This window comes from Anabrus simplex, chromosome 1 (assembly GCF_040414725.1).
Source record: "Anabrus simplex isolate iqAnaSimp1 chromosome 1, ASM4041472v1, whole genome shotgun sequence".
In the NCBI taxonomy this organism is placed as follows: domain Eukaryota; kingdom Metazoa; phylum Arthropoda; class Insecta; order Orthoptera; family Tettigoniidae; genus Anabrus; species Anabrus simplex.
Window position 1 is genome coordinate 286,802,660 of NC_090265.1, and position 14,326 is coordinate 286,816,985.

Below are 14,326 nucleotides of genomic sequence, written 5' to 3' on the forward strand. Positions count from 1 at the left end.
GATTTATTTTATTTAAACAATTTTTTAAATTTTACATTTTTGCTAATCATTTGATAATAGTCTCAGATTTGTGCATGCGTTAGTGTTTAAGTACCTAAGATGAATAACGAAGGATCACTCTAAATTCTTTGGTTTTAACAATATTTTTAATTGGGGTGTGATATTTAAAATATATAATTAAAACAGTTTTTCTGTCTCATGACTCATTCTTTTAAATAAAAACACAAACAAGAAGGTATTCTTTACACCAAGCCCTTTTCTAAACTAGTTCTTCATCGAACATCACATTTATGGCTTCCTTATTTAAGTGCTTATACAAAAACACAAGCTTGGGAGCTTTGTCTACACAAAGTTTATTTCTTAATTTTGAATGAACAATATAAAATGTAGAAAACACACATACTACATCTGCGGATGATGCTTTAGCTGTTAAAGAGTTGCATAACTTTGTCTATTACCAACTTTCCAAATATATTTTCTTGAGGTTTTCACCAGTGCAAAGCAGACACACCTTACTCTACTACATTGATGAACATTGTTGAAATAAAGGGTTGAGATTTTGCTTGGTATTTCACATATATTGATAGAAATGAAGTTCCCACATATTTTTCCTGCGTAAATTGAAATGCATATTCATGCTCGGATGGATGTAAAACATATTCTGCATTGTTTAATACTGAATGAACAATGGAAGCCAGAAAACGTGGTGCAGCCAATGCTTGATAATAACATTTTTAAAACATCTTAGTTTTGTGTCATTAATTCCAGATTTCCTTAACACTTGTAATTGTTCCCTGTCATACATTAGTTTTTTCCACACTCACACTGCTTGTCCAATGGTACAAGCACTCTCTGGGTTAGATCAGGAGCCACTGCTATTGGTTTTAACACATTTGAAATGTCTTCAGCATTTTGGTTTATTAGAATCTATCTCTTACTGGAATCTTGAATCCTGTCTCCATTCTCTTCACAAATCTTCACAAGAAGTGGCCAGTTTTAATGTAAGCTGGAAGGCAGACAGACAATGGATTTCATCGAACTTCCTGAAGCAGGATTAATGATTGTCCTCCTATACTCCCAAATTCTGAATAGGCAAAATGATTATTGCAGAAGTATTTCACAATTTCTATTATATGTTCCTTCATGTTTGAAGTGTCCTTGCTAAGGTCCTGTGTGAGAAGATTCAAAATAGTAGTAGAGCAGCCATATGGAAAATACTTCAATATCTTCCCTTTCTTTCAAAGCACTCCGCATTTTTGCTACATTGCTTACAGTGTCTGTAACGAAGTTTCTCACATTTAACTTTAATCTGCTCTTGCAACTTTTCACTGAATTAATTGCAAGTTCAATTAAGTAGTCATGTGTGTATAGAGGTGCCCAGATGTATCAACTGTGTTAACAGATGTACATCCCTGTTTTCAAAGGTCACTGTAACATACACAATGGGCTTATTATGCATCCGTCTAAGCTCATATAAACTGTATTCTCAAACAAAATCCTTGAAACACTTACCTCTCTCACTTTGATAAATTTCTTCAAGAAGAAGGGGTCCAGCTACTGCAGCAGATGATGGAGGAGTATAGCAAGGTCCCAACGTACTTACGAGTCACCTGAATTCTAGATGATTAATGGAGCAGAAGGCACTGTTTGAAGAATAACAGAATTTTGGAACCTGTTTATCTAGGTCCTCTTTTTGCTTTTCACTAATTCAGACAACAAAGTGACTAATCTAACTCTGCTAAATTATTAGAGAGGGTACCTCAGTGGATAGCTGATTCGTTACTAATGATCTCTCTTGTTTTGATGCTGAAGGTGAAATTACTGGATCTGTCTCTGAATTTTGATCTTCATTGCCAGATGTTGCAGTAACAAAAATATTGGATCCAGTTTACAGCCTGGATTACTCATTCTAAGTTAAAAGCAAATTTCTTGTGACACAGGTACAGTACAACACTCTCAATATAGTGAAATATTTTCAATAATTACTACTTAACTCTATCTCAAGTGAACTGGGAGACAAAGTGCACAAAAAACTTAGGAAATTAATTGGAACAACCTACCTTTTCTTTAAGTAGTACAAATACTTCATATATGTAAATTAATGTTATTTCCACATAATTAAATCTAATACAGTTTAGCTTCACTTTTCACTCCAAAAAGCAGTTAAGTTTCAATTATTAATCAATGCATGTCATTAAAGTCAACCGCAGGAAGAGCTCTCGATTTATTTATATGTGCCAATGTTCTTGCCATGCCAGTGAATTGGCTTGTTAATAGGAGTTCCATTTTTGTTAATATTTAGTAATTTAGAATTATTAATTAAGTTGGTAGTCAGTCTTTGTTTTGGTGTTCGTGATGTAGTTAACTCATGCAAGTGAAACATTTCATATGCTTCTACTTTAAATTTCAAGTTTATGTCTTGTAGCCATCAACCAGTGAAAAACTGATATTTGCTACACTCGCCACTTGGGGGATTTAACTACATAACCTCAACTTCCATTCACATTTAACTCAATCTTATTATCATGAAAAACATTTCGCATGAGTTAGACAATAACACATAAATAATTATGCCTACAACTACTGTCATCACTTTACATCCTGAACTGTGATCACTATATATACTGCACAACCTCAATTTTCATTCACTATTCATCCAATCTTATTACCATGCATAACATTATTACCAGAGTTGGATGAAGGCATGCTATAATTGGATGGTGTTATGCATCAATTGACCAAGCGCCAAAATGGATTTTTTTTTAGATTATTGCACCAACTGGTAGCTAAAGGTATAAACTTTACAAAGGTTATTGTTCGGACTTTTATTCTCAATATGATTTCGCAGGAAATGAATTTTGACCAAACGCCAACCTCTCAATCATAAATATAAGTTTTGCATCAAGTGCTACTTTTTTTTTTTTGCTAGTTGCTTTACATCACACCGACATAGATAAGTCTTATGGCGACGATGGGACAGGGAAAGGCTAGGAGTGGGAAGGAAGCAACTGTGGCCTTAATTAAGGTACAGTCCCAGTATTTGTCTGGTGTGAAAATGAGAAACCACGGAAAACCATTTTCAGGGCTGCTGACAGTGGGGTTCGAACCTACTATCTCCCGAATACTGGATACTGGCCGCACTTAAGTGAATGCAGCTATCGAGCTTGGTTTGCATCAAGTGACCAATCATCATTTCTGAGTCTGAATTACATATCAAATGACCACAGGACAAGCATGCAGTCGCTTGGTCATGTGATGCTAAATGTAGATTCCCGCATAGTGGATTTCCGCACAGGTTTTCTTCCCTGCGGCATATGCCCAGAACCTAAAATCCTCCGATATGGAAAGATCGAAGTTGGATGAAAAACTGGAAACGTTTCGTTTTGACCTTGAAAAAACACTGCCATTGTCCCGTATTACCACAGATGTGGTATTTTACAAGCGGCAGTTGTGCTTATATAACTTTAGAATTCATAGTGGGAAAGATAATAAAGGTAATTGTTATGTCTGGTTGGAAAGAAAAGCAGGACGAGGGGCTCAGGAGGTTGGATCCTCCTTGTACAAGCATCTTATGGAAAACATGCACAATGCCAAAGAAGTCATATTGTGGTCACATTCTTGAGGAGGCCAGAATCGTAATATAAACAGTGTTCTAATTCTGAAAACATTTTTGGAACAACATCCTACCATTGAAAATATTACACAAATATTTTTATTTCCAGGCCATACCTTCCTCCCTAATGACAGCGACTTTGGAGATGTAGAATATGCTTTCAAATTTCAGCAGTGCCTCTATACCACCGAAGACTACATAAATGTAATGAAGATGTGCCGAAAGAAGAACCTGCTTGTGCTCAGAATGATCGGACCGGATTTTCATAGTACGGTTCATCTGCAGAAGCACATTGTAAACAGGAAGACAGGCACAAACAGTGAGGCTGCATGTAGGAGAAATAAAGTTGAATAAAGATAAACCTTTTAGCATTTTCTTCAAAATGCATTTTTATGCAGAATGCACTGTTGAAGTGAACATTAAGAAATCTACAGTTGGTCGCAGCTTCAGAACGAAAATGGATTAACTTTACATGGTCTGCTCACTCTATTATGGCCCAATGGAAAACCAGTTTCAGAAGCAAAACTGAACGACCTGCGCTCTCTCATGGAGCTGATTCCCAATGATGCTAAGCCTTTCTATAAGGCCTTGTTTAGTGATCCTGGAATAGACTATGATATAGATGATATAGATTGTGGAAATATGGATTTTGAACTTGAAAATTCTTAAAATCCTGCATTATATTACACGAGAAGACTCTGTTTTTATGATGCCTTAATACTATGATCTAGCAGTGTAATATCTATACTACTGTATATTCTAAAATTCATGTTTTTTCTATGTCATGTTGTATGCTGTTATGTATAAATTAATCCTGTACTTAAATAAGCAATAAAATTAGTTAACAAGTACCATATTTTACACTGCACTGAATTTTTAAAAGTCAAATCTATCACTAAATGACAATTATATTTGTTGGTCAAGTGATGCAAAACAAAAACGAATGTAACCGCAATAAAGCATCAAGTGACCAAGCACCACTATCTTAGATTACAACGATATACTTCAAATATCCCTAAATTGAATAAATTAAGAAGAAAATTTATGTTTTTATTTTCATTTTGGTATATAATACCTCACATTGAAAAGAAAATATGAATTAATACAAAGGATTTTGCGTTTGTGTCAATATCTCAAAATCTACTTTTGGCGCTTGGTCAAATGATGTATAACACCATCCAATTAGGCCTTTCAAACAAGTGTCGTCGTTTCTGACTTAACCACTACTTGCACTTACCTCAGTTTACATCCACATTAGTTCATAAGGAAATATTTGATAATTACTAATATGGGCAATCTTGTAATGCTGTCTCACTTTTGATCATAGAACATCATTTTTCTACGATTCCAAACATGTGGGATGGGTACAAAAGCACCACCCACAAGCAAGCAACCTGATTTTAAGTAGTTGATTTTTATATTAATTTTGAACAATGGACAACAGGTTTATTTTCAATTTGTGTCAGAAGCACTTACATTGATTGAAGTTAATGTGGTAATAATGCATAATATGTACATGATACATGAACAATATAACACTGAATTGGCAGTTCATTTACACTTTTGCCGCCCAGAAGTTAGCAACATCAATTGCATTTCATGTAGCACAAATCAGGTCTTTCAGAGTACATGACGTTGGACACTCACTACATTGGAGCAGGTTGGAGGATGTCTGAACTTCGCCACATTCACATAGCAGTGACTCCACATGGAAACCCCATTTCATTAAGTTATTCTTGCATTTAGTAACACCTGACCGCAATCTATTGAGTGATCTTCATGTGATCCATTTCTCTGTGTATCTAGCGGGAAGTTTTTCACAGGGTGTGAGCCATCCCTCAGGGCTGTTAAGCCTTACATGCCAGAGATCAGTTTGGGAATGCTGTGGTTCCCGATAAGAGCCTCTGTTTTTCTGAGGAAGCTGTTCCTTCATTTTAGTCATGGGGTTTCTGGTTGATATCCATGTAAAGGATGTGCTTGAGAAGTTTGCACCTTGTACATCTCACGTTTTGCTGCTACCTCTCTACAGATGTCAGGAGGTGCAATACCAGCAAGGCAAAAATGCTTGTCAAGTGGAGTGGGCTTTAAGCACCAGGCGATGATCCGACAACAAGTAATAAGATGACATAAAATTAAGCCAACTGATTTAAATCATAGATTTTATGATAAAATTCAACTGATTTCAATCATTGCACACCATGGGACCCAGTCCCATTTCAAACAAATACACAAGGTTCTACAGTATGTAGATAATTCTGAAGCAAAAAAGTCATAAGCAGTTTCATGGTTGATGATAATTCATTTTCAAGGTGTTTGAAAGCAACCTCTACTGAATTCCGAGAAAATTGACACATACTGTTTTCTAGTCATATTATATTCTCATGAAGGACAGTTCTGACAATGTATAATGGTGGTGCTATATATTTCAAGGAAATTACAGAATTCTATCTGATTTCCTTCTTTTTTTAAATTTTTAGTTGTTGTTTTATAAAATAAGGATTCTTCAATACTGATATCTTCTTCTTCTCCTTCTTCTTCTTCTTCTTCTTGTGCGTTCTTTTAACAGAGGATTGGTTACCATCAGAGAGTAGTTATTGCCATTTTGTGCTTGCCGAATTAGGGTTGCACTGAGCCCAGGATAATCTTCTTAGCCCACATCCAGGTTTTCTTCTAAATTTCCTGCTATGATCAGTTGTATTAGGCTGTATTTATCACTTCAAAAGATGTGCCCAAAATAGGTTGCTTTTCTTGCATTTTGTGAGGATTAGGACTTGGCATGATGTCTCAGCCCAATAAACATAATTGGGGAACTTTCTCACTGCTGTAGTGAACATCAACCAGAAGTTATGAAACTTGGGATACTTGACAAGTAAGCCAACAACGTAGGTGTTGTAATCAAATCATGCGAAATATCCACTACAGCAATGTTCATTCATACTGCCTTACTCATAGGTTGTTCAATTTTGCATGTTCAATGAAATAAGAATTGTGTGAACATTTTACTTCATCAAGAAACAGTGCTATTAGTATTTCAATGAACTTTTGATGAAGATTTTATAAAATTATCTAAAACATAAGACTTTTGATTGTGATTCCATCACTTCAGTTTACCTAATGTTGCATATTTTACTGACTGTGTAAATATTAGTGAACACTGTTGATTGTAAACGCCTTTGTAGAATTGCTTTATTGTATGCTACATTATGGTCTAGTACCAGGTGTTTCCCTTAAAATTGTGTCGTTTGGTTTTTATGATGTCATAAATCCAAGATGGCCACCATATGTGTCATTTATTCGTTATATTAAGAATAACTCCTTCCAGAGTGCTTACATGCAAAATGTGCATAGAACATTTTCTGATGTCCACGACCCGCCGAACAAAATTTAGTCCTTATCAACTTTCTCATATCTCTTACCATTTGTGAGTTATGGTCCATTACATTTTCATCATTGGTTTTGAACATGTTAACTAAGGTTATGTTACAAGGAGATTCCCACTTAATTAATTAATTAATTAATTAATTACATAACATAATCCAGCTTAATCTCTGAGTATAATATTAAATAGAACATGATTCATTCCAATTATGGAACATCTTCAACTAAAAGATTTAACAAAGATTGACAAGACAAATATAACACTTATGATAATTATGATAATGATGATAAGATAAAATGTTCGTTCCTGTTGGGTTAAAAATTCCGAGTCAATATCCAAGTTAACGAATAAAATCGATGTAAGGGGTCTTCATTTAAGGCTCGAGAAGTATATGTTTGTTGAATCTTTAATGGTAAAATTAAGCATATAAACGATTTTCTTAAATTATGACTTTCGGGAGAACTCTTGAAAACAACCATAGTTGAAGTTGAATTTAAAGTTTGACTGTTGAAATAAGTCTGAAATGAGAAAGGAAATTTAAATAAGAATGGTGGTATTTTAAAGGAGAAAACCTTATGAGAATATATATTGATGAGATGTATAAAGATACGTAAAATTATTTACCTCATAGTCAGCCGTGTTATGTTTTGCGTCCTCCCTTATGTCGTGTCATCAGCTGACTGAGTTTGTACGTATGTAAGGAGCTTGTAGTAGGCAAGGGGAAGTGAAAGGAGAAGTAGGGGGATTAGGGGAAGTAGGGGAAATGGTATGTAGGGTGGAGCTAACAGAGGGGAAGCATATTGCATATTTTTCCGGATCCTTTTTGATGGCTTTTCCTAGATAGAACCAATTTGGTGGCCTCTTCTAACAATATACCGATATTATCTGTTATTCCATTAATATTCTGGCTAGGGTTTTGTTTCTGATCTATCTCAACATAAATAATTTCCTGAATATTCATTAATTTACCTTTATTTAACATTCGTAAAATGGTTAAATCTTTTTCTATTGTCATAAAATTGTGTTTATATTCAGTCATATGTAGACTCATGGCTGAGTATTTCCTATATTTCTCAGCGTTAACATGTTCCTGGTATCTTACTAAGAAATTCCTCCTGTTTGCCCAATATAAGAATTGAAACAATTTGTACACTTAAGTTTATATATCCCTGAATTTGAATATCTATTATTATTTGCAATGATTTGGTAATTGAAAATTAAATGTTGGTTATTGTTATTGGTGCGAAAGGCTATACTGAAATTCTCTTGAAAATATTGGTAATCTGGTAAATGTTTCCATTATTATAGGTGAAGGTGGCAAAATTTTTCTTATTGTGCTCTTTTTTCAGCTGCATCTGAGGTTTACTCTTTATTTTATATATTAATCTATCTATGTAATGTTTTGTGTATCTGTGCTTATCGCTATTTTGTAAATGAGATTAATATCTTTTTGGAAATCGTTTTTGGACAAGGGGATGTTAAAGGCTCTGTTAACATGCTTAAAAAGGAACTCCTTTTATGTGCTTCAGGATGGTATGAATCTTTTCTTATGGTATTTATGTTTTGGGTCAGTTTTCTGAAGATTGAAAAGGATAAATTTTCTTCTTTTCTTTCAACGGTTAGATCCAGGAAATTAAGTTTTTTAATGTTCTCAGTTTCTAAAGTGAATTTTATGAAAGGGTCTAAACTTCAATCTATTAAATTAGCGGTGCAATTGATCTGTTCAATTGATAATTGCAAAAATGTCATCAACAAACCTTAGCCAGATGATAATACCTTTTCCTTCATTTAAAATTTTATGTTTTTCTAGATGATCCATATAGATTTTGGCAAGTATACCTGATGCTGTAGATCCCATTGGGAGACCTTTCTGTTGGTATACTGTATTATTGAAGGAAAAATAATTATTGTTAAGGGTAAATTCTATGAGTAGCATAAATGCTTCTTTTTCATGGTTACTAAGTTCCTTATGTGTCCTTAAGTTGTTCTTAATTATGTCTAGGGTTTCCTTTGTAGGGATGGTAGAATACATGTTAGTAACGTTGAATGGGTTCAAGGTAAAAGATGGTTTTAATTTAGTGTTCTCAATAATTTTACAAAATTCTATTGAATTTTTAATTGTAATTCTACTTTGGAAAGTATAATGGTTTTTAAAGGAATTATTGATAAATATAGAGGTTTTCTAGGTAGGACTGTTTTTGAAGTTAATAATTGGTCTTATAGGTGTGTCTGGTTTGTGTATCTTAGGTAAAGCTCTTGCTGTAGGTAGTTTTGGGTTCATATTAATTAAGCCAGGTATTTCATTGTCATTAAGGATGAAAGTCATATTTTAAGAAAATGTTTTATATTCTTAATTCTATTGTCAAGGTTCAACAAGCATATACTTCTCCAGCCTTAGAAGAAGATCCCTTACATCGATTTTATTTGTTAACCTGGAGATTGACTAGTTGGAATTTTTAACCAAACATGAACGAACATTTTATCTTATCATCATTATCATAATCATCATAAGTGTTTTATTTGACTTGTCAATCTTTGTTAAATCTTTTAGCTGAACATGTTTCATAATTGGTACTGACAAGTATTGGAAAGTGGGAATCTCCTTGTAACATAACAATACTGGACAATACGGGACAAAATATGAAATATATAAGCTGTAATTTAGCCAACCAAGCAAAAAAGCAATCAAATAACTTTTTGAATTTAAAAATTAAAGTGTCAAAAATTGGCAAAGACATAAACTTTTTAAAACAGTGTTTATATCAAAAACTCGCTCCTAAATTTCTAAATTCAGTACATAGAAAATCTTGTACAAAAAAATGGCATAAAGCTTCTCAAGAAAAAAACTAACAACTTATGGATCAAAAATGAAATTAAGTTCCTTTACAGAAAAAAGTTGTTTCTAAATTCTAAGTTATATAATGCTCATCTAGAATCTTCCTCCCGTATGGCCCCTATTGAATGGCATATCTTTTTGAGATATGGTAATACTAAAATTCAAAACATCTTAGATAAAAACAAAGAAATCTTGAACAAAAAACTTCACAATCTTACTCTAAATCAAAAAAATATAAATCAGTCAAAAGAATCCCCCATTAATACCGAACCCAACCTAACCTTTCACCCTCCAACTAAGAATCTGACTGACGTTGTTTTCGAGGACAAAGAGTTACAGATCATTAAGAAAGGACACAAACTTAATTGGTCTAGTCCATAAAACCAAAAGCAATATATAACAACCATTGCCGAAGTAGACAAGTTATAGCTGAACTCCCAGTAGATCAACAACCTGAAATTAAATTAAGTTAAAAAGACACTTCAAGAATTATTCAAAGATCAGAAAGATAATACGCTCCATTTACCTTCTAAAAGACCATAAAGGCTTAAAAAACAAAAAATAAATGACAACGACCTTATAATCACAAAGGCGGATAAAGGTAATGTGGCAGTTATTATGCACAAGAAAGAGTACGTAGAGAAAACCAAAGCATTTTTTTTCAGATACAACTTTCACAAAAATAAAAAAAGATCCTACTACCTCTGTCCAAAGAAAACTGAAACAAATACTTAAAAACATTAATTTTATCCTTAACAACAACGTAATATCAGCCTTAATTAATATGAACCCAAGACTACCTACACGAAGAGCTTTACCTAAGATACACAAACCCGACACACCTCTAAGACCAAGTACTAACTTCAAAAATAGCCCTATCTATAAAACCTCTAAATTTATCAATAATTTCCTAAAAAAGCACTATACTTTCCAAAGTAGAATTACAATTAGAAATTCAATAGAATTTTGTAAAATTATTGAGAACACTAAATTAAAACCATCTTTTACCTTGAAACCATTCAACGTTACTAACATGTATTCTACCATCCCTACAAAGGAAACCCTAGACATAATTAAGAACAACTTAAGGACACATAAGGAACTTAGTAACCATGAAAAAGAAGCATTTATGCTACTCATAGAATTTACCCTTAACAATAATTATTTTTCCTTCAATAATACAGTATACCAACAGAAAGGTCTCCCAATGGGATCTACAGCAACAGGTATACTTGCCAAAATCTATATGGATCATCTAGAAAAACATAAAATTTTAAATGAAGGAAAAGGTATTATCATCTGGCTAAGGTTTGTTGATGACATTTTTGCAATTATCAATTGAACAGATCAATTGCACCGCTAATTTAATAGATTGAAGTTTAGACCCTTTCATAAAATTCACTTTAGAAACTGAGAACATTAAAAAACTTAATTTCCTGGATCTAACCATTGAAAGAAAAGAAGAAAATTTCTCCTTTCCAATCTTTAGAAAACCGACCCAAATCATAAATACCATACAAAAAGATTCATACCATCCTGAAGCACATAAAAGGAGCTCCTTTTTAAGCATGTTAGTAGAGTCTTTATCATCCCCTTGTCCAAAAACGATTTCCAAATAGATATCAATGTCAATTACAAAATAGCGATAAGCAATGGATACACAAAACATGACATAGATAGATTAATAAACAAAATAAAGAGAAAACCTCAAATGCAGCTGAAAAAAAGAAAAATGTTGCCACCTTCACCTATAATAATGGAAACAATTACCAGATTACCAATATTTTCAAAAGACTTAATTTCAATATAGCCTTTTGCACCAATAACAATAATCAACATTTAATTTCCAATTACCAAAGCATTGCAAGTAATAATAGATATTCAAATTCGGGAATATATAAACTTAAGTCTACAAATTGTGCCAATTCTTATATTGGGCAAACAGGACGGAATTTCTTAGTAAGATACCAGGAACATGTTAATGCTGAGAAATATAGGAAATACTCAGCCATGAGTCTACATATGACTGAATATAAACACAATTTTACAACAATAGAAAAAGGATTTAACCATTTTACAAATGTTAAATAAAGGTAAATTAATGAATATTCAGGAAAATATTTATATTGAGATAGATCAGAAACAAAACCCTAGCCAGAATATTAATGGAATAACAGATAATATCGGTATATTGTTAGAAGAGGCCACCAAATTGGTTCTATCTAGGAAAAGCCATCAAAAAGGATCCGGAAAAACATCCAATACGCTTCCCCTCCGTTAGCTCCACCCTATGTACCATTTCCCCTACTTCCCCTAATCCCCCTATTTCTCCTTTCGCTTCCCCTCGCCTACTACAAGCTCCTCACATACATACAAACTCAGTCAGCTGACAACACGACGTAAAGGAGGACGCAAAAAATAACACGACTGACTATAATTTCACGTATCTTTAAACACCTCATCAATATATATCCTCACAAGTTTTTCTCCTTTAAAATACCACCCTCCTTATTTAAATTTTCTTTCTCATTTCAGACTTATTTCAACAGTCGAACTTTAAATTCAACTTCAACTACAGTTGTTTTCAAGAGTTCCCCCGAAAGTCATATTTTAAGAAAACCTTTTATATTCTTAATTTTACCGTCAAAGATTCTCAACAAACATATACTTCTCAAGCCTTAAATGAAGACCCGTTAAGTCGATTTTATTCATTAACTTGGATACTGACTCAGAATTTTTAACCCAACACGAACGAACATTTTATCTTATCATCATTATCATAATCATCATAAGTGTTCTATTTGTCTTGTGAATCTTTGTTAAATCTTTTAGCTGAAGATGTTCCATAATTAGCTGACAAGTAATGCAAGGTGGGAATCTCCTTGTAACATAACCTTAGTTGTGTTGAGCCAATATGGGACAAAATATGAAATTTATAAGCTGTTTGAATATTTTGACATCAGTTATTTATTAAGGAATAGAGGAAATAATGATAGTGCTGTTATTTACTCACAATAACTTTAATAATATAATGATATGGAACAAACATTACTAGTACAGTCATGTACAATGGTATGAACACATTTTACTAATACTTGTACAATGATATTTAACAAACTTTAGTGTTTAACATTAATGAACTAATGATAACGATATGACATTGTTCTTTATAAAGCAAATTTAACTCCATCATATAATAAATTATTAGTAGAGTCTAGTAGTAGTAGTAGTAGTAGTAGTAGTAGTAGTAGTTCTAAAAATATGTTATGCATTGATATAAAACATATTTTTAATGAGATTTTATTCTTTTAAAACAAATTAAAAGAATTCTTTTAACAAGCTTCATGGTTTATATGGTCATCTCTCTCTCTCTCTTCAGCACAGTTTAGATTGTGGTAAAGACATTTACATGGTGGAGCACAAATTCTTTTAATACAAGAGCACCGAATAAGCTGAAAAACTGTTTTTGGAGCGAATGGTAGCAGACATATAACAGAAGCATAATGGTTGTTTTTCTCTTTCAATTCTCAGCCACAGTTTAATGATAAAGGCAGATCTGGGTAGGGCTGGTCATCACGGCACCTTACTATGGTTTGATAACGAACTCTATCAACGTATGGTATCAGTGATGCTCTTGTTGGTGGCAAGTTTTCTCCTCGAGTTTCTTTCTTTGTTAATAAACTTAACCATGATATATATAGTTATATTGTACATTTCTTTCTTTGTGAACATCCACCCGCTCAGTTCTCCAACATTTGATATATTTGTGCCAGAGACAGACTTGACATATGAACTTTTCTATTAAAAGACTATCATTATCAAGAAAATTTTCCAAGTTTCCAAGTTTGCTAACAGCTTCAAGTATGTCGTCATCTGCTTTACTGAAGATGTTCCAGAAGGAGGGTTTTGATTTCGTTGCCAATGTTTCTGTGGTGTCACTTCTGGACAATGCATGCATGCCTAGTAATGCTAAAGTTTTCTTTTGGCCCAGGAAATTGGTTACTTTGCTGAGACTGATCATACTTGGATTTTGACAAACTCCAGTTAAAAACATAGTGCCCATTGAAAAGAGCTTGGACCATCACAAAGCAAAGCAGGTGAGTAAATATGAAGCTGTGTGGCACCACGACGACAGGCGAATATGGAATGTAAAATGATTTTTGTATCTACCTCCTCGGGATTGCTTTCGAGATCATCTATTACAATACCCTTTGAAGACTTTGCTGTTTCCCTCCAAGATACAAATAACACTTGTTTCTTTCAGTAGCATACTTGATTGCTCTCTTGGATAAGTATGCTGTTAACTCATTTTTAGTCTTGGTGTGCGATAACAATAACTCAATAGAAGTGTTCCCAATGTACATTGTATCACTTATCTCGTACTGGACTAGTTGTGTCTTGCCGGTTCTTTTCTTATGCAATTTCAGTGAATCTTCTCTGTATGTGTTGAAGACCAAGTGGCTTTCATCATAACATAATAGTGTATATTCCATTTTCC

The 14,326-nt window shown here is 33.4% G+C and overlaps 1 protein-coding gene across 4 annotated transcripts in view; it reads right to left on the minus strand.

Moving 5' to 3' along the window:
- The window catches only part of LOC136887288 (E3 ubiquitin-protein ligase LRSAM1), a 687,439-nt gene that overhangs the window by 549,675 nt on the left and 123,438 nt on the right, over positions 1-14,326 (minus strand). The window lies entirely within an intron of this gene.